Here is a 22,711-nt window from a genome sequence, read left to right as displayed (position 1 = left end):
TATGTTGTGTTGCTAAAAATGATTAAGTTCAGAATCTAATACTACATGCAGAGTTTGGCAACCGAACAGGAGGACTTTCCCTCCTTCTTTAGAGGTTGCTTACTGGGATTTTGGAGAACAGAATCTCAAAGTCCTGTCCCTTCTAATTTATCTGAAATTCATGCTGCCACTGCTCTTTAGTTGTTGTCTTTTTCAAGAACTACCCAAAGCTGTGAATTACCTATCCTTTATTTCATCAACCAGTACAGGTTACAGGTTCCCACCGAAAATATAGGTGCTACAGCAGGTATCTTGTCGCAATATACTAATGCAAGTTGTATGAAGTCTATAACTGCTTTATGATTACATTTTAAGGACATTTTCCCCAAATGTGATCAGTTTCTCCATGCTTTATGGGTGTGCCTAATAACTTAATCCTTTAATTAATTTTCCTTATATCCCACTACATATAACATAGGAGTAAGTAGCATGCCTTTTTGATTCATTACAGAATCCTTAGAACCCAAGAAGACCATATAGAATTTTTTAAAAGAAACTTATTCATTGAATGAATGACTTAATTAACAATATTTTTAAAAATTCTAGCATATAGGAGAAATTCTTCATTCCCTTCTCAGGGTACTCCAATTAAGGGTAACCAATCCTCAGATAAAATTACTTAGTAGAAGTATATACAGTAAACTAAAGTTACTGGTGACTTTCATAAAATTAACAAATGACTAAATGCTCAAACTGTGGGATCTTATTACTACATATAGTCAATAATCAGCACTGGCCTATTGAGAGTTTTGCAGTTTGAATATGTAGAGATATAGTGCCTAAATCCAGTCATCCTGGAAGTGTTGTCCTTATTCCCACATTTATATTGTAATTGTAAGTATGCTACACAATGACCTTATTTTCCTATCTGAAAATAAACAAATTACCAAGGATGAGGACAGACTTCACTGCTTCCCTTGTATGTATGAGACCCTGGGTTCAAACTTGACCCTATAAAGCGAAACAACAACAAAACCACACTAACTTCCCACTTAAACCCCCTACTGACCCAGCACCAATGAATTATCCTAACAGCAAAATGATTACATCAAATCAGTCTACCACTAATTATATACTATAATGTGTTAACCGGGGCTGGAGCAATAGCACAACCAGTAGGGTGTTTTCCTTGCACGTGGCCGACCCGGTCAGCCCAGGTTTGATTCTTCCGCCCCTCTCAGAGAGCCCAGCAAGCTACCAAGAGTATCTCGCCTGCACGGCAAAGCCTGGCAAGCTCCCCGTGGCGTATTCGATATGCCAAACACAGTAACAACAAGTCTCACAATGGAGACATTACTGGGCCTACTCGAGCAAATCGATGAACAACAGGAGGACGGTGCTACAGTGCTACATGTGTTAACTAATCAAATTCTTAGAATAATTTAGAGAAGGAAGCTGAGTTCCTGATGAGGTGGTAGTTTTGGAGTGTTAGTGGAGCCTATGTTAGTGGTGGTGCAGAGCTTATTCTCTTATTGTTGTGTTGAAGAGTAAACATTTTAGTTCAATGCAGTTTCTCTAGGACATACCGTATCAAAAACCCATATTGTAGTATTCTTTTAAACTTGCAATATACATGGAATTGGAGCAAAAATGAATAAACTGCTTGATGTACCAGGGCAAAAACTAGTGATTCCATTGGGAGACTACAGAACAGGGAGAGGGGATATTTCTGTAAGCGTCTGAACCAGCCAACCTCGGTACTCATCCAGCCTGTATCTGTAATTGTCGAGTTATCACCCTGATTTTAATTCCAGGGCCAGCTCCCTGCTTTACTCTTATCTGTCTTTTATAAAGACATGTTAATATTGCTAATCAAAGTCCTGTGGAGTGATATTTTTTTTTCTTTAATATTGCTGCAAAGCAGACCTCTCAGAAAAACGAAATTCTACAACTAGTTTAAGGATGGGTCTAGGAAGTAAGTCTGGTAGATTTCAACTTCTCAAATTGGGAAAAACCTCTAGGGGAGAAGACAGACTGGCAAGTTGTGCAGATCTGAATTTAAGTCCTCAAGTCCTTATAATCCATCACATGTGTCACTCTCTTTAATATTTTTCTGGCTTCTCAAGTAGACCTAGCTGTGCTCAGGGACCATTCCTCGCAGTGCTCAGGAAACCATATGCAGTGCTGGGAATCAAAACTGGGTCACCAATTGCAAGGCAAATGCCATAAATAACCCTTGTACCTTGAGCAAGTCCCTCAAGTCCCTCAACCCTCTGAACCTTAATTTCTCCCCACTAAAAAAGTGCTTATGAGGCCCAATCAGTGGAGTATTGTAAGGATGTTAATGTGCTTCAAAACTCACACAATGCTAACCACTATCTAGCACCTCTCCCTTCCCCTTCAGGCACTGACTTCCCCTCTCTCTAAAAAAGCTTGCAAAGGGGATTCTTGTTCAAACAGCTTCAAGGAGATTTGACGGTGCTCTTGGTGAATCCCTCCTCCCTGTCCTTAGCAAGCCTCATTACTTGGTGTCAGTACTGTGCTCAGTGAGGAGGCTCACAGCTTCGAGGACACAAAGTGGAGGGTTCCCTGAAATGACCAGACAGAAGGCAAAATAGATGAACTATGAAGGCCCTTGAGAAAAAGAACTGGAGCTATTCTAATCACTCAGCCTGAATGTGTAGGCCTGACTTGGAGATTTACGAGCAAAGCTAGGACCTTGCTATGAGTGCAGGCTTAAAGCAAGAAGGAATCAGAAAGGAAGATAGTACAGTGGGTAAGGCACTTGCCACACATGTGCAAAATCCAGATTCTATCCCTGAGCACTACCAGGCATGATTCCTGAACTACAGAGTCATGAGTAATCCCTAAGCACTATGGCTTCAAACAGAAGGGGTGAGGACATGTGAATCTTGAAGACACACGGCTGTATAAGAGGCAGCAGGATCAGCCAGCTGCCACGGTGGGGATGAGTCACTCTGGGGGCACCTTTATCTATGTAGCACACACATCCTGAAAGTCCACCATCTCATAGCTTAATCTCAGACATGACTCACATGATTATCAACTTCCTTCTGAATTCTTCGCTAAATCTGAAAAACTATGAAATTTTAATAGTATATTTATTTTTTCAATAATTTTTCCCTTCCCTGTGTTTTTGGTACAATGTGATAGGTATTCTACTCTTTGTTGTGGTAGTCACTTCCTTAGTTGGGGCTACTGGGGGCCACTCACACTTGATTGTGTGACGGGATGCAATGCCCCGGGGGTCACATTTGTAGTGGTGCAGGAGATAATACCAACAGTGACAGTGCATTCTGGGCAATGTGCACAATGCTGGGGACCAAATGAATCAACTGCATACATGCAAGGCAGGACCTCTAACACTGAGCCCCAATCTTGGACCCTTCACTACAAATTTTCTGATGTTCCTCCTCCATATTAACTTTTCTCCACTGGTTCCAATTGAGTTCCCAGGACTCAGGCAGTATGATATCTTCCATGGAGTATTTCTGATGTTTAAAAATAGTAATCATATGAAACAGCTCAGGTCTTCACTTGTGATTTAATTAGTATGGTTTTAAACCACTTTCCATTTTACCCACCCACTTTTCTAATTGGGAAGTGGCTTGTTAACCACATACCATCAAATCTAGTTCTCACTAAAGAAAATGGCTCCAAATTCCCATACCTTCCTTTAGCCAATCTTCCCTGCCCTCTATTCTTGACGGAAGTTGAGCCTCACCTCAACTCTGTCCCTGAGTTTTTCTATTACAAGCTTTTGAGGAAGAGGCAAGTCTTCACATCTTCTTCTGAAAGTGCATTTGGATATTTGAATAAACCCCAAAGTTTGGAAATATAGTTGAAATCTCCTGACACATTTGAAATAATATAGCTGCCTGTCAAAACTGGTTTTGGTTTCCAAGCACAAAAATTTGTAAGTCTACAACTGTACCTCATGGTGTTTCACTAATAAAAATTTAAAAAAACTGGTTTTGCTTTGCTGATTCTGCCTTTACAACCCCGAGATAAACCCTTGAAGTCTTAAACCATGTAGATGGGATAAGCAGGCTCCAAGGGACAAAAACTTTTGTAATACTTGATAAAAATTTTGGACTGAATAAGTCAGAGTTTGAAATTCTTCCTTATCTCTTTCAGGGCATCCTGTAGGATCACATCACTGGTTAATCATCAACTCCAAGTTTTCTGATCATTTATAAACCCATTGAATGGTATTATCATCAGATAGGTACCTCTGTAAGTTGTTCACAGCACTACAGGAAACTCCATCAGAGATATTGCTAAAATCAATAGACACCATGCCTACTACATATCTTTAATTCTTTGTGGTTGTCTCACTGACAAATGTATCTAAAGTGCCGTGTTCTTTGTCAGTTTAAGATGATGCCAGGGAATGTAAATGCTCCCCCTCTGGGGCTTCATATGGACATATTACACAATCTGTTCTAAGATCTGATTGGCACCAAATTATTACTTTGCAAATAAGGTCCTATCCTCCTTCCAAAATTACATTAAATGTATGATGATGGGACAAAGGAGAAGGAGACTGAAATTTGTCAAAATAGATTAGGCATTAAGAATTATATTCTGATCAGACATTGTGATAAAATTCTAAATATATCTATGATATTACACACCATTAATGAATTGGTTCTATACTTGAGAGTTTTCTCTGCAGACCCAGGGGTGCAGGTATGGATGAGGGCACAGACTAGCAAAGGATTGCTGCTGGGAAGGCATCAGTGACTGGGATTCACTTGTGGCAGTACTGCTGCAAGCTAGCTTGACTGACATGTTATTCTGGGTTTGTGTTTTCTCTCAGAGATGCTATTGTCTACGTTTCAAGGGGGTTGTTGGTGGTTATTCTACCACCCCATCTCCCAGAGTGGTTGTGTGAATGCAGATGAAAGGCAGCATCACACCGAGTAAGAGGTTATTACCATGGCTTCTGGAGGAGTGTGTGTCTCCAAGTGGGATCCATGGCTGTCAGATGCATGATTGCAGCTGTAAATACTGGGCGATGCTGGAGACATACGTTGTTTAGAGTTGATCATCTTCTCTAATTGGGTGTCACCTTTCATGAGCCAAGCAGCTGCCAAAACTGATTGCCTCTGATTTAGTTTTTTGGAACTGATCAGCATATTGTTTTGTTAACAACTAACTGAGGTTCAAGAAGTCTTCTCAGTGGTGCCACTTGAAATATAACAGCTGGCTAGGGTGCAGTCTTGTGGTACACTCAATGGGATTTATATGCTATTCTCTTCTTATGAGCCAATGTGGTAACAAGCTTGAAGAGGGACTCAGTGAATCCCCACTGCCCTCAGTACCCTGTAATTTTCATATTTTGATACAGAAAATAAATCTTTGGCAATTTTTATATTATTCTGCCTCTCATTCTTAAATTTGACACTTAAAGTTAAGGAACAGAATGAAGACAAATTAGTCTTATTGTTTCTTTAATAGCAAGATAGCTGCCCCCGTGCCTGCTACTCTTTCATCTGCACTGCTGTCTATCCTCTCATCTGCACATCCATCTACCCAGGTATCTTCCCTTTCACCTACCCATCCATTCATCTACCAATAATCCACACGTGTATCTGTACCTCCATCCATCCACTCATCCATCTGTTCATCTGTCTACCAATATATCTGTCCATCTGTCCACCCACTCACACACCTGCCCATTTATCCAACAAATATTCAGATATCCAACAAAAATATAATATGCGTAAGTAGATACTAAGGTCTGAATCTTTTCTTCTAGAAATTTGTGTTTATGTAATTTATGGTAAAAAATATGGTATACAATCTCAGGGAGACATCGTTTAGTGCAGTGGAACTGGGGAACACTGGGACAAACCCAGGAAGCTGGCAAAGATTTTGATATATGAATGTTGAAGATAAAATCTTTCCAGATAGAGGGAAAGGTCAGTAGGAAAGTCATAAAGGACATATCCCATGAATACTGCATGGGAGAAAATGTTCAGTATTAAGCTTCCTAGGAAATTAATGAGAAATAAACAGGAAAGTCTGGTGGATAGCCTAGCACAGTATTCTTCAAACGTTTTAGTCAGACTGGCCTTTTTATACCTGAGCAGCATACTGGTCCAAAAACTGGCAACCTTAACCAGGTTGGTAGACCAGTGGTTTAAAATCTTGCTACACTTGTGAAACAGTGTTGGTGCATGGACCTGTGGTTTAATGGGAACCCATTAAGGATTTTTGAGAATTATTGAGGATGTAACCAGATATGTGCTCCCAAAAGACTATCTTTCTCCCCTATATCAGTGCTTAAAGTTAGAAGCAGTATGTAAGAACCTTGTTCTTTTAGTCCTGCCTTCTGATTTTTCATGTGACTGCTGCAAATGGCAAGGAAATCAGTGGTTCTATTTAGTGCAGGAGAAAGATGAAGAATCCAGTGGATTGGAGAGTGATATTCTGATTCCCCCATTCAGGACTTACGCTCATCCACTGCTGCCTAGTGTTGGCTGCTGAGGGCTCACCCTTTATGTAAATTGCCTTGGCCTAAAGAGTTCTCTCTCCTTCAAAACCTGGTTGAAGATGACTATTAAAGAAACTATAGTACATGGGTACATGCAGCTATTAGGAAAAATGAAGTCATGACATTCACTTATAAATTGATAGACGTGGAGAGCATTACGCCGAGTGAAATGAGTCAGAAGGAGAGGGACAGACATAGACTGATTGCGCTCATTTGTGGGATATAAAAGAAAAACATAATGTGAGACTAATATCCAAGGACAGTGGAAACGAGGGCCAGGAGGATAGGTCCACAATTGGCTCAAGTTCTGGGGGAGAAGGCACTTGGGATAGAGGTAGTTGGAAATGAAAACTCTGGATAAGAATTGCATGCTGAAAGTGGGTAAAGAAGCAAACACGATAACTTCTTAGTATCTGTATTGCAAACTATAATGCCCAAAAGGAGAGATAGAGAGAGACAAAGGAAGAAAGTGTCATAGAGACAGGCTTTGGGGAGGGAGAGGCATGATGGGAGGGAAACTGGAGACATTGCTGGTGGGAATTGCACATTAGTGGAAAGATGGGTGTTGGAACATTGTATGACTGAAACCTGATTGTGAACAGTTTTGTAACTCATGGTTATCCAATAAACAAACAAACAAACAAACAAACAAAAAACCTGGTTGATACAAGAGATACAAAGGCTTGGTCCTGTTGCATCAATATGAGGAGTAATTTTGGAAAACTCTGAATATCCCAGGTCTATTACAAGAACATCTCAAGACATGTCCCAACACACTTCCTGTAGTTCTCAATCTTAGAGTTAGTTTTCAGGATCAGACTTAAGGCACTGGGTCATTCTCTTCCCACTCCATCTGCTATTCACCTCTCCAGAAGATGGTGTGTTTCAGTCAAATGTCATTTTGTTGAAAATCCAGAGCTGGGAAATGCTGATCCACTTCTCAAAAGATGCCCTTTATCAATGAAAGGTTTTTGTTAGGTGGAAATCTAAGGTTAAGATCTCTGAAACTTCTTGGGTGTTATCCCAATTACCTTTGACTGAATGTTTATAAAGTACCTCCTTGCAAAAAAAGTTGTGATCAAACAAATACTCATGTATATAATTTCCAGAACTTTGTAATGAAAGGGGTCTTTATTTCATTATAAGAAGCTTTCTCCAAAATTATGAATTAAGAATGAGGGGATATTGCTCTAAGGCTTGAAAGGTTGTTTGGGACAAATTGCTTATTAGTAAAGGCAGACCAGTGTGAGAAGCAGAAGATTCCTCAGTATAATCATAGAAAAGGGGAATATAAGAATCAGAAGATTCCTCAGTGAGACCATAGGAAAAGGGGAATGTGAGAAGCAGCTCACTCACCTCTTCTCACTTTGGTTGTAAAAGTTGTAGGCAGCAGCTTTGGCCAAGAAGGATAAAAGATTTAACTGAGATAACTAGTTTACAGCAACAAACCCAGAGAAGATCCTGAAGGAACATAATGCCAGGAAAGGAATTTCAAAGAAGACCATCACCATTCCCAACCCTTCTGGTAACCGCCTTAGCAACGAACTTTTATCTAGGTAGAAGTCTATGTGGGGGCAGGTTGGAGGAACCCTATAAAGTCCACGTGCAAATGCTGGTCGAACTCATGTGCTGCCCGTGCCCACGTGGCTGAGCACATGTGCCCGAGCACATGTGTTGCCTGAGCACATGTGTTGCCCGCATCTCCCCAGTTGAGATGTATACTTTCATGCTTTCTTGTCTAGCTGATAAGATGCTTTCTTGATTTATGGAAACTGGGAATGTCTTCTTAGCTGGGAATGTTTGTTTTCTTGATAATTTGCTTTTGTATGCCTTTGTTCGCTTTGGACTCTTTTTAAGTTATTTTTGCCTTTGGAATTGTTTTTTGTGGAGCTCTGACCTGAGTCAGGATGTCTCGGACCCCACTAGCTGGTAAAATAAAATCTCAATGTGCGGTTTGCATTCCCGGCTGGATTCTTTGTCTCTCTGAATACTGAGGGCTGGTCTCGGTCCTAACACCAGAATGTGCTCAAGATGGTGGTTTTAAATCCAGGGTGAAACGTCATGAGCCTCAGCTTCCATTCAGTGACAATAAGACAAGCAGAGTGCGACCTCAAAGGCAGCCACACCCCCCATCCCCAAAGCGTTCAGGCACGCTTCCCTTGCTGCCCTTACCTTGGCACACAGGCTGATCTGGCTAGACCTTAGATTTTGCAAGAGAATCTGTATTTTTCCAATTTAAATCGCTTAAGTTTGAATTCAATTTTTTAAAAATACTGCTTTTATAAAGCAAAACAGATCTGAGTTAGATGTGGCCTAGGGGCTGTTGTCTGCCTGTATTTTAAATGACTGAAGAGAGCACTTGGGGGCAGGGGTTGGGATGGGGAAGTAAGCACATTGCTTTTCTTATCTGGAGGGGGAGATCCACCTACTAATGCTCTAAGGGAGGTGGGAAATGCTAGAGAAATGGGTGGGGATAGGACACCCCTGAAGAGCAGATAGCTGAAAACACGCTTCCAAATAAGTATTGGTTGCTTTTTTGGTGGGTAGTAGGGAAATCTGCAGGTTTAAAACAATCTTATTTGCAAATTTACTTATTTCTTCAATTCCTTTTTAAAACATTACTCTATGTTATTTAATCTTCATGGAATCCTTCAAGAATTCCCAGTTGTACACAGGATAACAGTTGGCAGTTAAGCCCCTCCTTATTAAGATTACATATCCAATCCATTCATTTATTCAGGTATGAATTCCTTTCTCTGACACATGCACACATAATTATAAAAATAATTATGCTATATTGCTCATCACCCTAGGAAGTGCTTTGGAGTAGAAAAATGAGTGTGATGGTGTCTCTTTCTACTTGGATGGCAACATAGAAAGATGGAAGAAAGATAATGTCTCATTTTACAAAGTATTTGGCATTAGTCATACTTTAAAAAATATTTTATTTGTTCTTTATATAACCCACCGAAAATGTGATTGTTAATTTTTTTCTACCTCAGAAAAGAATTGGAGACGCACGTTGTTTGGGCACTTGGCTTTATGTCAGACAGTAAGTTAAAGGAGCAAGTGCTTGGATAGGGGTCAGATATCCAAGACTTCCTATGACTCCATCTACTTGCTCACTGTCCTGTGCTTTGAGCACAGGTGAGCTCTGGAGTTGTATGGAATGGGGAACTGCACACAGGCCTGAGATTGACAAGTGGAGAGAAATGTGGGCAGAAAGGACTGTAGGCAAAACGGAGCACAGGCAAAAGTGGCAGGCTTAACAATGGAGAGATGAGAGTTGACCCTGGCATCCACAGGATAAAGGGAAGCCATGCTGGATAGTTGTGGGGTCACATGACCAGCCATAGCAGAGCCAGATTAGAAGACCCTTAGAGCTCACAGATTTTATATAGGGGGAAAAATAGAAAACGTTCATTGTTCTTATAGATGTAAAAAACAGAAACAGGCACATCATAATAAAATGGTACTTTCCTTCCCAATCAGTTTAATGAAGATTTAAAACCTTAATAATACTGCTCAGTGTTGGCCAGGGCTCTTTCTTTATTCAGTATCGGTGGGAGAGTCAATCGGGAAGTCTGGAGTACAGTTTGGCTATATATGTACATCCACATTTTTAAACTTTGACCCAGAAAAATCCATTTAGGATACATGTCTAGAAATGTACATACTTCTGAATGCACGTACTTCATCAGTGCTAGCACAAATGCTTGTACATACTCTCACAGATGTAAGGCATCATAACACACAGAGTTTAAAATGATCTTCAGCAGTGAGTGAAGAGTTGTGTAATTCAACCATAGTAATGTAAGCAGGGGCATGCTGTGGCTTCTTTTTCTCTTAAAATAAAACACTAAAACTTCGCATGGCCCACAAGGTAATCCTGTCACTGCATCCTTAATCAACCTCAGTTTTCATCACACCTCCCCAGCTCTACTCCATTTCATGGCTTCTGACTGATCTTCATTCAGACCAGGGCAGTTCCACCCAGAGGCATTTGCAATTGCTGTTCTTTCCCCCAAATATTCACACGACTTTCTCACTTCTTCTAAGTCTCTTTTCACATATCAATCTTCAGCTTCTCAGTTTTCCCTCGTTGTTTCTTCTACTGGTCCTTACATTCTGTGTCCTTGCTGTCTGTGATAAGCCAGGGATAGGTTGTGAGTTTTCTTAGGGAATCTGAGGGAAAGATCCAGCAAGCAACCAATGAGGCCTATGAGAACAGCCTGTGAGAAACTAACTCTTGCTAAGAAACATGTGAGCTTGGCTGATCACAGCGCCCAGGAGGAGAGAGAGAACAGGGGGGAATGCCCTGCCACAGTGGCAGGGGGGGATGGGGGGATGGGAGGATGGGGGGGGAGGGATATTATCCTGGTGGTGGAAAATGGGCACTGGTGGAGGGATGGGTATTTGATCGTGGTATGACCGAGATCCAAGCACAAAAATTTGTAAATTTACAACTGTACCTCATGTTGTTTCACTAATAAAAAAGAAAAAAAAAAGAAACATGTGAGCTTAGAAGTGGACCCAACCTCAGCTGAGGCTTCTGATAGCTGCAGGTCCAGCTGACACCATGATGGCAGCCTGTGAAATCCAGGAACAGAGAATGCAGCGGGGTCACTTGGAGATTTTTCCCATAGTAACTGTGAATTAACACATATGTTAAATGAAGCCATCGAGTTTAGGGGCACTTTGTTCTACAGCTATAGCTAACTGATGCAAAGCAAGCACAAAGTATTCATGACTGTGGTCTGAAATCGTATTCTCACAATGTGCTATTTCCTCCATGACAGTCTGTATCTCTTGAACGTTTTATGTTTTTCTTGTTAGTATATATTTTCCTTCCTACAGAAATGTGAAGGGTCATAAACAAACCATTGTTCTGCTCATCCTATATTCACGAGTGCCCAGAAGAGTGTCTGTCATTGATTGATTGCTTGCAATCAGTAAATATTTATAGATTAATGAAAATGCAACCCATTGAAAAAGAAAGAGCTGGTCATTCATATAAAGATGATAGAAAGTGCAACACTGCAAGGGGAGCAAGTTGTAGGTAATCTATATATAGCATGACCCCTCTTTCCTCTATAAAAATTTGTATAGCCAACAAAAATAGAAAAGGTATAATATATTAAAGTATTAAAATTGTTTTTCTATGGAAGTTGAAATTATAGATCACATTCTTCTTAGCTAGTTTTATAATTTTAAAATGTTTTAATTACTTTTAATTACCTTATCGCTGGAGTGATAGCACAGCGGGTAGGGTGTTTGCCTTGCACACAGCCGACCCGGGTTCGATTCCTTTGTCCCTCTTGGGGAGCCCGGAAAGCTACCAAGAGTATCCCGCCCGCATGGCAGAGCCTGGCAAGCTCCCTGTGGTGTGTTCAGTTTGCCAAAAACAGTAACAATAAGTCTCCCAATGGAGACGTTACTGGTGCCTGCTTGAGCAAATTCATGAACAACAGGAGGACAGTGCTACAGTTTTTATTATTATTCTGGATTCATATGGACTGAATGAAGACATCATCTAGACTTTGTAAGGCCCATGAGCCACTTGTGTTTCAGAATAATTCTCATCCTGAATTGGGTCACAGCTTCTGCCTGGGAGCCAACAGCCTCGGTGTCTGTGCTGGTCACAAACATCTCTCCCTGCACCTTCCTCAGCCACACGGCAAACCACGCAGAGGAACTTATCTCTCTCCCCCATGATGGACAGAACCCTAGCATGTTTCCCACAAATGTTTTGTTTGCAAATAATTACAGATTAGGAAATCAGCATTTGGAAAGAAATGAAAAGATAGTACAGCAAAAGTAACTTTTTTGGTAGTTAGCCTTGAGGGGCTAGTGGCTTCACAGGAGCTGATGTATGAAGCAGAGAGTTCTCATTTTCTGCTCAACTTGGGATAATGTTCTTGTGTGGATGCTGTGGTGAGGCCCAAGGGGCACATAGACTGGGATCTGGGAAGGCTGTGGTGAGGCCCCAGACACATGGGCAGGTTTCTCATCATCAGTACTGCGTGTGTCTATGCTGGAAGGTTCCTGGAAGAGGTCCACCTAAAACTTCAGGGTTCCATGTAGCCTTTGAGAAGTATAGGAGAGGGGTGAAGTCAGCCTTGCCTCCATCCTCGCATGACTTGGCTTAGGGATAGTTTTTGATCAAACCCTGTAAAATCAACTCTCCAACATCCCTACCACAACTTCCCCAAACTTCGTTTATCCCTGGGTCTCCTCTGGTTGTTGCATGGTTTTTGTGTGCTCTGATCAAGGGTGTGATGGAGAGAAAACTCCAGAAGAGGGTGTAAGATTTTCTGTCCTGTGGATCATTAGTGCCTGGTATAAGGACAGCGAGGTAGGTGTTTCAGCAGTTTTGATGATGGAACAGAGGACCACACTCACACTTGAGAATGTCCTTCTCAGTGTGTGCTCAGCGTGGTCTAGACAGCAGAGACAGCAAAATTGTGAATCCCTAGATTTCCATGAATGTATCCTAATATGATATTTTTTGGCAGTCAATTAATCAGTGACATAATTTAGTCGTTTTATTACCCTGACCTTGGGTAGTTCATTTAATGATTTTTTTCTTTAAATGTTGCATTTATGTAAGATAATTTAAAGCTACAATATTTTAAACATAATAAATGTTCATGGACTCTATCTCATGAACAAATATTTTATTTTCTTTTACTTTGCATTATAAGAAATAAAATCTACAGGTAAATTGAGGTCTCTTACCTTTTCTTTTTGTCTCTTTACCCCTAAAGGTGAATATTATTCTGAAGTTGGAGGGTGTCCTTTCCAACTGTGTTTGATAATTTATTTTATATGTATATATCTATAAAATAAAATGTCATATGTAATGTATCAAATCTTATTACCTGATGACTTTTATAACTCAAAATTATGTATTCAATATTGAATATATTGATTCATAGTACCTAAGGTATTCCTTTTAATTACTGAATTCTATGGATTGTCATAATTTGTCTACTCCCCAGAAGCTGTGTGTAGAATTTATCACATCTCCATTTTCATAAGTTCCCTAGTTTTATTGGACTTTAATAATTTGCCATCTTTATAGATATGAAAAGGGCTGGAGCGATAGCACAGCGGTAGGGCATTTGCCTTGTGCGCAACCAGCCAGCTGAGCTGGGTTTGATTCCTCCACCCCTCTAGGAGACCCTGGCAAGCTACAGAAATTCTATCTTATTTTATTTTGTATTTTACTCATAACTAGTCAGGCTACTGTTTTAGGCACTTATTTGCCTTTCAGGTATCAATTGCCTATTATTGCATTGTGAAAGGTTATAAAATTGACCCACAATAATTTCCACATAAGATCATTATCCCTGGGTAGTTCCTACTATACTGACTCCGTGCTTAGACATGGGACCATTTTTTGTGGCCCAAGAAACAAGAAAATGAAAGACTTTGAAAACACAAGAGATTAAAAGGACTTGTACCTGGCACTTGGTTTCTCTTGCTGTTTTTGGGATGAGTGAAACTACCGTGATAAATGAGTAGAGACTACCTGGCTAAATTATCAGAGTCACATTATCCAGTGTCTTCTCTTAGACCAGTTACCAGTTACCAGACCTGAGTGAGTCCATTCATTTGACTGATAGCTTCAGAGTGGGCCTTCCATCTCCTTTGGGCCCAGTCCAGACTGGAGACCGAGCAAGAAGAGGGCTATTGTTTTGTTTGTTAAACATCATTCATACACATTTTGTCCATTTCCCCTCTTTTTGTTTGTTTATACTTTTTATTTATTATTGATAATCTCTTTCTTATCATGACATCTCCTAAGACATTGAGTAAATTTATTAAGTAGACATTATCATTATTATAATCATCATTCTATAAAAGAGGAAACTAGGATTTTATGTTTATTGGTATTTCAAGTATCTTGCAAGTAGCAAAAAAAAAAAAAGAAGAAAGCGAGATTTGGATTTTTCCCTGACTACAGAGTCCAAGGTCCTAAACTATTTTACTACAATATTTCTCTCCCATATGAATTTCAGTGACTCAGACAATTGAAATTCATTCTGATAAGGCACTATGCCACACCTTTTCTCCCTTCCTTTCTTCTTTCTTTCTTTCCTTTTTACCTTCCTTCCTTCCTTCCTTCCTTCCTTCCTTCCTTCCTTCCTTCCTCCCTCCCTCCTTCCCTCCCTTCTTCTTTCTGGTTAATTCTTGGTGGTGAACTGGAACCAGGCCATTGGCTCATGAAAGATAGTATTGACACTTTTTCTTTATCAAATTCTGAGTTTAATGGCATCTTGGCATCATTGAGGTAGCAATATTTCTACCATAAAAAAATAGAAAAAACTGTAAATTAGGGCGTTTTCTTTTTCGTATTCTAGAGAACACCAAATCTATGTTCCAGCACACCAAAATCTGAGATGATTGTCTTCCTATATAATATGTACCTACCTTTAACTTGCTTGATAGGATAAATTTGTAATACGAGTTCACCATTGACATATTTGAAATCCATCTGCACTTCATGCTATAGGCAAATAAGTATATATTAGAAGCTTTAAGTATTAAAGCTTTAAGATTCAAATATTTTTAAGCTGTAAGCTTCAAATATTTAAGTATATATCTGAAGTTCTGAAGCTTTAGTGAAGACATCACTGGAGCTCTAAGGGCTGTGAGAAGAAACCTCTTTGAAGGTTCACTTGCTCTGTTAACCAAGACTGTATTCCTCTAATATCCAGCATTCAAAGGTATTTACCAAGTGCTCAGAACTATCTTAAATCTTTAACTTGCACTTAATGTATCAATCCCCTGAACTGCCCCACAGAATAGGGATTTCATACACAGAAGCTGAGTTATGTTCTACTTGGTATGGTGTATATTTGTTGACTGACCTGGGATAAAGACCCAATTTTCTACCTTTTTACCTTTCTTTATCCAAATGCATTTTGATCCATGAGACATGAGGCTCTATGTCTACCAAAAGATGCCAAAATTAGATTTGAATTTGGTGAATAATAGGATCTGGCAGGCAAGAGAGAGTCATGGAAAGTTTTTGAGTGAGAGAATGGTACTGTTCACACAGAATTTAGAATATTTAGTCCATCTGAAACATAACAGATTGGCTCCAAAAGGAGAAAGGCAAGGGGTAGGAAAAACACTTGTGTTTTATAATCATCATTAAAACCTTACGATATCTGTGGAAATGAAACCATTCCCACGTGGGCTTATATTCCAACTGGGTCAGGCTCTTACCATCTCAGCTCTGTTGCCAAAGTTCTGTTCATGCTATATCCCCGGGACAAATCCAGGACAAATCTCTCTATCAGCTTTATTTCTTTATATGTAAAATTAGTTAAAACATAACTACAGCTTATTATGATGTTGGCACTTTCCCACATAATTCCCCTTAAATACTCATCATCTGATTATAGAGTTTTGATGTAATACTTTCCTCCATATTTATTATTTCTCACCAGTGAGTCTTTAGGTTCCTCTAGGGTAGAAACTACATCTTAAACTTTGGCATGCTCTGCAGCACTATGATCTTCAGAGTTATTCCATAAATGCTTGTGGAATATAACAATACATAAATAACCCTCCTGTTTTTTTCCACTGGCAAGCTCATTGACAATAGGTGCCTAGAGTAATATAATTAGGAAGGTCCAAAGTAAAATTGTGTTAAGGAGCTACTTAAATGCTGTAAAGGAAACGAGAGAAGACAGCCAATTAGTACCTATGAGCACCCATGATTTCTACATAATAGAAGGAGTCATTTATTGAATTTAATTGACTTGGTTTTCTTGCTAGAGGATGTCCCTGGAGTCTTTTATTGCTTCACCCAAAAGGAGGAAGGAAGGGGCCCCTTCAGGTTATGAAGAATTCAGACTGAGAAATCCAAACCCTACTGGAAGATTTGAGAATGTAGCTCAAGAATTACGGGACCTGTGTAAGGGAAATAGCACTGTAACAAGACTAGAATGTATAGACCCCTGATAATAACTGTAATTTTCATCCTTATCATAAACTTGCTAGATACATTTGGGCTTCCCCTTTAAAAGATAAGAAAATATATTTCTGAAAAGATATGTAATTATCCCTGAGTACCTAGCTGGTAAGATGCAGAAAAGGGATTCAAATCCACTTCTGTTGTACTCTAAAAACAACACTTTGTTGTTTATTGAAAAAAAGTACTAGATTGGTAATGTAGATGTGATTTGGGCTACGTATAAGAAAATTTGAAGAAGTTTGTAAAACATGCTACATTTCATACCAGAATTTTAAAACTGCTAGTCAACAAACAAACAAACAAAAAACTGAAACACTGTCAACACAATAGCACAGTATTTTCAGGATAGACTTTACTATTTGAAATTCTTATTTGACCAAGAATTTACCAAGTTGAGGATGGGTGCCTTGGATTCTTGTGACTTTTTCTTTAGTTGTGTTTGTTAGTTACTAAGTCTAATCTAGAAACTCCAATAGCTTTTTTCAAGAGGGGAGAAGGTAGGCAACGCAGAAAGTGTCAGAATACTGAGAACAAAGACATTGTTAGGAATTCAGCTAAGGTAGACATCTAGAGTTGGACTGTGAGCCAACATGCTTCAGCCAAGAAAGTGGACAGTGAGAGACATGCCATTGTGTAGCAAAAATTCTGGAGGCCCTGGCCAATGAACTGTCAGCGGTGTTTAGAAGTATAAACAGGAGCTAATTCCAGAGGAAACTTAAAGTGATAGTAAAAGTGGGTTGAGGGAGAGGTAGAAATCGGTGGCAAACTCGGAAAGTAGGGCTGCAAGCCATAACCCCAAGGCTAATGATTCAAAGCAATGTATCTGGAGGTTGGGGAAGAGAATACAGGTTGCATCCTGGGGAACCAGCTGGGAATAGACAACCGAATCCTTTAGAAGAAAATAATATAATGATTTCAGAAATAAATTTTACAAATTAAAAAATCAATTTGTATTTTAAATGAAAATTTTAATTTAAAATGTTGTCACTATGATTGTATGAATGTTAAGGAAAAAGAAAGGGAATTAGACTCAGTGGAAAGACAGGAATAGAGTTCTCTAGTTGTTTTCTAGAACTTGCCCTGGGCAATAGAGATCCTGTTCCATTCCTTGCAATTTAAGGGGCATCTATATCACAGGCCTCTGTGAGCAGCACACACTCTTTCCCCACAGAATTGTTTCTGTCACTTGAGATCCAGTTGCTGTTATTGGCACTTCATGACCTGCAAGTCTCAATGCTTACTCTCACGGCTAACACCTTTCAGATCACAGGGAAACTTCTCCATGTCTCTTGCTCTACCTATCTTAGGTCTGCTGACAGGTAACTGTTGTCCTTAGGAAGAGTGACCACAGGGGAATAACTAGGTAAGAGAAAAGACAAATTAGCTCCCCAGTACTTTAAGATAGCAGGAATGTAGTAGTCTGCCATCAGAGAGAAAATTTTCCAGTCCTGTGTCACAAATTTGCTAATTTTTTTGGGTGGTGGGGTGGGGATGGGGATTCTCCTTTTCCAATTTGTGGTTCTAGGAGCTATCAGAATTAATATGGAATTAATAAATTACATATTGTCCATGAAATATATCTTGAAATTTTAGAGATTTGTATTACTCATAAACTCGCATTTATCTTGATCTAGACATAATGTGTGGAGCATGGTTTAGTCAACTATATGGGCATTGACTGTTCAGATGGAAAATAATCTTATTTTATAAAATATTAATTGGCTTTAATTAAATTTTTGAAACACTGATTTAAAGACTGAAACCAAATACTAAAAGAATAAAAAATTAAAGTCTATTTTGATGTTAATTGTAATTTATATATGATAATTTAACTTTAATAGACAACCAAATCCTTTAATTTGTAAAATTGTATAATGATTATATAATCTTATAAATAATTTAATGTTTAAATTTAAATAATATAATGATTGAGAAATTAATTTTACAAATTAAAAATTCTATTTGTATTTTAAATGAAAATTTTAATTTAAAATTTTGTCATTATCATTGTATAAATTTTAAGGATAAAAGAGAAAACTGTGAGTTGCCATATTTTTTAGCTTGTCCAATTTATACCTTTAGAGTGTTTAGATGCATACTATGTGAGTTCAGTGGCTTGAACTGTGGCTCTAATGAAACATGTCTAAGCACTAACCCATGGTGCCTAGGAATGGGACCTTACTTGAAAAGGGTCTTTGTAAATAAGTGAAGAATCTTGAAGTAAGACCCACCTGGTTTCCCGAAGGTGAGTCATAAGCCCAATGGCAAGTATCCTTATATGGAGGAGAAGACATAGCTTCAGAGAGAAGGCATGTGAAAAGGTAGAGAGCCCCAAGTCCAGGGATGCCTGGATTCCCCAGAAGTTCTAAGAGGTAAGGAAGAATAATGGTGCTGCCTCCACAAGAGGGTACATGACTCTGTTAACACATGGTAGCAGAGGTTTCTAGGTTTCTTAAAATGAGAGAAAATATATATATATGTATATATATGTATATATGTGTATGTACATATAATATATATATATATTCCTTGACCTACTTTCAAACTCAGTTCTTGTCCAGAGTGAGTGTTTCCAATAATGCTGTAATAATGGACTCTCCTCTATCTTAACCACCCTCCACCCTATCCCCACACCCTTGTACTAATTTCCAACCATGTTTGATCAGTTCTCCTGGCCAATTGCAAACCATAATGTCTAAAATGAGGGAGAGAGAGAGAGAAAGAGAAGAGAGAGAGAGAGAGAGAGAGAGAGAGAGAGAGAGAGAGAGAGAGAGGTGGGGGTGGGTGGGTGGGTGGGAAACTGGGAACTTGGTTTAGTTGGAAAATTACAGTGGTGGATAAATGGGTGTTGGAACATTGTATGACTGAAACCCAATTATGAAGAGCTCTATCTTATGGCGACTCAATAAAATAAAAAAATGAGAGAATATATTCTTACTACTTAAATCCAGACTGTGGTGATTTCTTATGACAACTATAGGAAACTAAGACAGTGGGCCTTCCTACCTTTCTAGTCTTGCTAATATTTGGAGTGGGGCTGGGTGCTAGGTAGTTGTTAGAATCAGTACAAAAGTTCTTATTCTATTTTAGTTCTTATTCGTTATAACAGAGTCTATTAATCAAATTGTATCAAAGATCAGATAAGTCAATCAATATAAAGTAAACATTACAGAGCCACTACCACCATCATTATCACCACCATCACTCTGTCTCATTAATATTTTATAAATATTTGTCTCAGGGACTTCACTAATGCTGTGTTTTCCTTCTGCTGGATATATGCTCACTTTTACTCTAGTTATTCCTACTCAGAGTCTTCTATCAGCTGAAGCCTAACTTCTATAAATTTGCCTCTCCTAGATAGTGTTTCTTAAATTTTTTAAATTTAATTTAATTAATTTAATTAGTTGAATTTAATTAATGATTTACAAAGCTAATGATGGTTGGGTTTTAGGCATACAATACATGGACACCAATCCCAGCACCAGTGTCATCTCCCCTCCATTGGTGTTCTCATGCTCCTCCTGCCTTCCCTCCTCACCTGCTGTGTTGAGAGGCAAAGTTTGATGATTGTAGTTTAGTTCACATTATTTCAGTGTTGTTAAGTCTGTGCTTTGGATATATAGATAGTTGTACCACTCTCCCACATCACTGAGACTCCTGACCCTCGGCTCCCCCATTATTTCCCTTTCTCTTCTTTTTCCTTCCCTCCTTGATTTATTTCTTTCTCTGTACGTCTCTCTATTATCTGGGGTCAAAACTGATCACGTCATCCCCCCCTTTACTACATGACATTATTTCCTCATTCAGTTACTCTATATACCACTGATAAGTGAGATCATCCTATATTTGTCCATCTTCTGGTTTACTTCACTCAAAATATCTTCCAGTTTCAACCAGGTTGCAGCAATTTGCATGATTTCATCTTTCCTTGTAGCCTCATATCATTCCATTGTGTATTTCCTGCAAGTCTGTGAGCTCTGGGAGAGTAGAGATTATGTTGTTTAGGGCACTAATGTGCTGTACTCAGCAAAGGTCCTGGCACATAGTAAACAAAGATAGTTATTGAATAAACGCCTCAATCTAATTTGAGACTATAGGAAGAAAAATCTCAAGGAAGAGATTGCTATTCTGGCAAGAAGATTAATCTGACTTAATTTCTTTACAGGCTTTTTTCGACCTTTCTCACCTTCATCTTATTTGTAAACTGAATTTGGGTTCTGTCAAATTGCCTACAATCTAAGGTCTTTTTGGAGAGAAGGTGTAAGAAATGGGATCCAAGATGCTCAGGGTACAACGGTTTCCATGTTGTGTATGAAATAACTGACTAAAATTTTGGTCCCATTTTGGCCCCTGGGGCATCTGTGTCAGTACCTGGCAGGGTCTCTCCTGGAAAATAGAGCCCATCTGGACTGAAATTAAAAAGCCCTTGTATTTGACTTGCAGGGTGCCTCATACCCATTAGTAGAGCTCTCTGCCAGAAGCCAAAACAAATGAAAGGCATCATCAAGAGTTGGCTGGAGCCCAGAGCTTAGTTTGGACCCTTGGGGTCTTGCCAAGGGACCAGGATGGAGGTAAGCATGATATAAGGTTGGATAGTGCTTATGAGACACAAGATAGACCATCTCTCTGCAGAGCTCTGCACAGTTTCATTTTTGAAATAGGTGCCAGGGATCTCTTTCTTATCTAGTCAGTGATAAAGATTTGCCTTGCCTGCTCTAAGGGACTGTGGACATCAGTCACCTGCTGCAGGACACTACTTAAGAAGTGGGCTGGGAGCCATCACCCTTCTTTTGTTGCTATCAGTCTTGAGTGGACAAAGGCAAGTCAAAATGCTACATGCGTGAAGAAGTAATCAGGGACTGGGCAGCTAGGTTTCAAGGCAGGTTTAAGGATCTAAGCTAAAATGAAATCTATATCTCCACAGTTTGATGCAATAATATTATGTATGCTGCTTGTCTTTGCCAAGAACTGAAGCTCTGTGTCAAACATGCAGATAGGATTTGAGACATTTCCCAGACCTGCCACAATAACCTGTGACTTTGGCCAAGTCCCCTTTTCTTCTTCCTCCTCTAAAATTCATGAATATCTCATCTAATTTTGATAATGTTCTATTACATATTTTTAACCCCCAGGGGGTGGGGACCAACAGAAGAAAAAGCACGTGACACAGAAAAAGTTCTTTACATGAACATGTTGCATATATCAAGTATTATGCTAAGTACACCATCTTGGGGAAACCTCAGCAACATGGAAATAGAAACTCAAAGACATGCCATTGTCCAGTCTATAAAGAATACAACAGGAACTTAGAATCATTCTTTCTGGCTCCTAAGGTCATGTGTATAGATTTGTCACTCTACTCTGCCTATAAGTATAAAAATGTCGATGTATATATAAGTATAACTTAAAATGCTAGTTAATATTTCTGTTAATATATCTATATAAAAAATCCCTTGACTGACTCCTTTGGGTTTCTAGGGTCTGCTCCACACTATTATCTTGAGAAGCAGGAATTACAGCATTCATATTGAGCCACTATTGTGTACAATTTTCTTATACTCTAAACACCAACAGGGATTGGTAATTTCCTTCCTGGCTCTTCAAGTTTCTATAGTCATCTATACAATACGAATTTCCCTGTTTTCTAAATCCTGGGATCTTGAATCATTGGATAGAAATGAAGATGGTTCTCTTTTCTGAAACAGGTTTCCAATCTGTTGTGAAGGGTAGAGATTTGACCTGTTCCATTTCCTTTATTCCAAGTCTGGCCTGGTTTCTCTCCTAAGCACTACTGTGGTGAAGAGATAAACGAAAGATTCACCATCAGTCTAGGTCCACAAAGGGAAGGAGGAAGTAAGATGGGTTTGGTACCAGCACATAAATTTAAAGGTAAAATGGATCATCAGACCAGAGCAACAGGGCAGGGTTATAGCTAACTGTTTGGAGACAGAAATGAGCTGTTGGAGAATGAGTTAGGAGTCTTGATTGTACACAAGTAACTGGCTTTGCCCAAATGTTTGTAACAAGTCTGAGTATCATGGACAGTTGTTATTTTCCCCTTAACATCACTCTCCCTTCTTGTGGAAATGGGACCTTGATTTGATTGGAAAGAATTCTTCTGTCTCTTAAATCCCAGAGATTCTGGCAAAGAAAATGACCCCAGAAGAGAGCCCATGACATAAGTCAAATCAGCCAGATGGGGACATTTTGTTCTC

Source organism: Sorex fumeus, unplaced genomic scaffold, assembly GCF_029834395.1.
Source record: "Sorex fumeus unplaced genomic scaffold, SorFum_2.1 ptg000044l, whole genome shotgun sequence".
Taxonomy (NCBI): Eukaryota; Metazoa; Chordata; class Mammalia; order Eulipotyphla; family Soricidae; genus Sorex; species Sorex fumeus.
The sequence above is the reverse complement of the archived record's forward strand: the minus strand, read 5'-3'. Positions refer to the sequence as shown.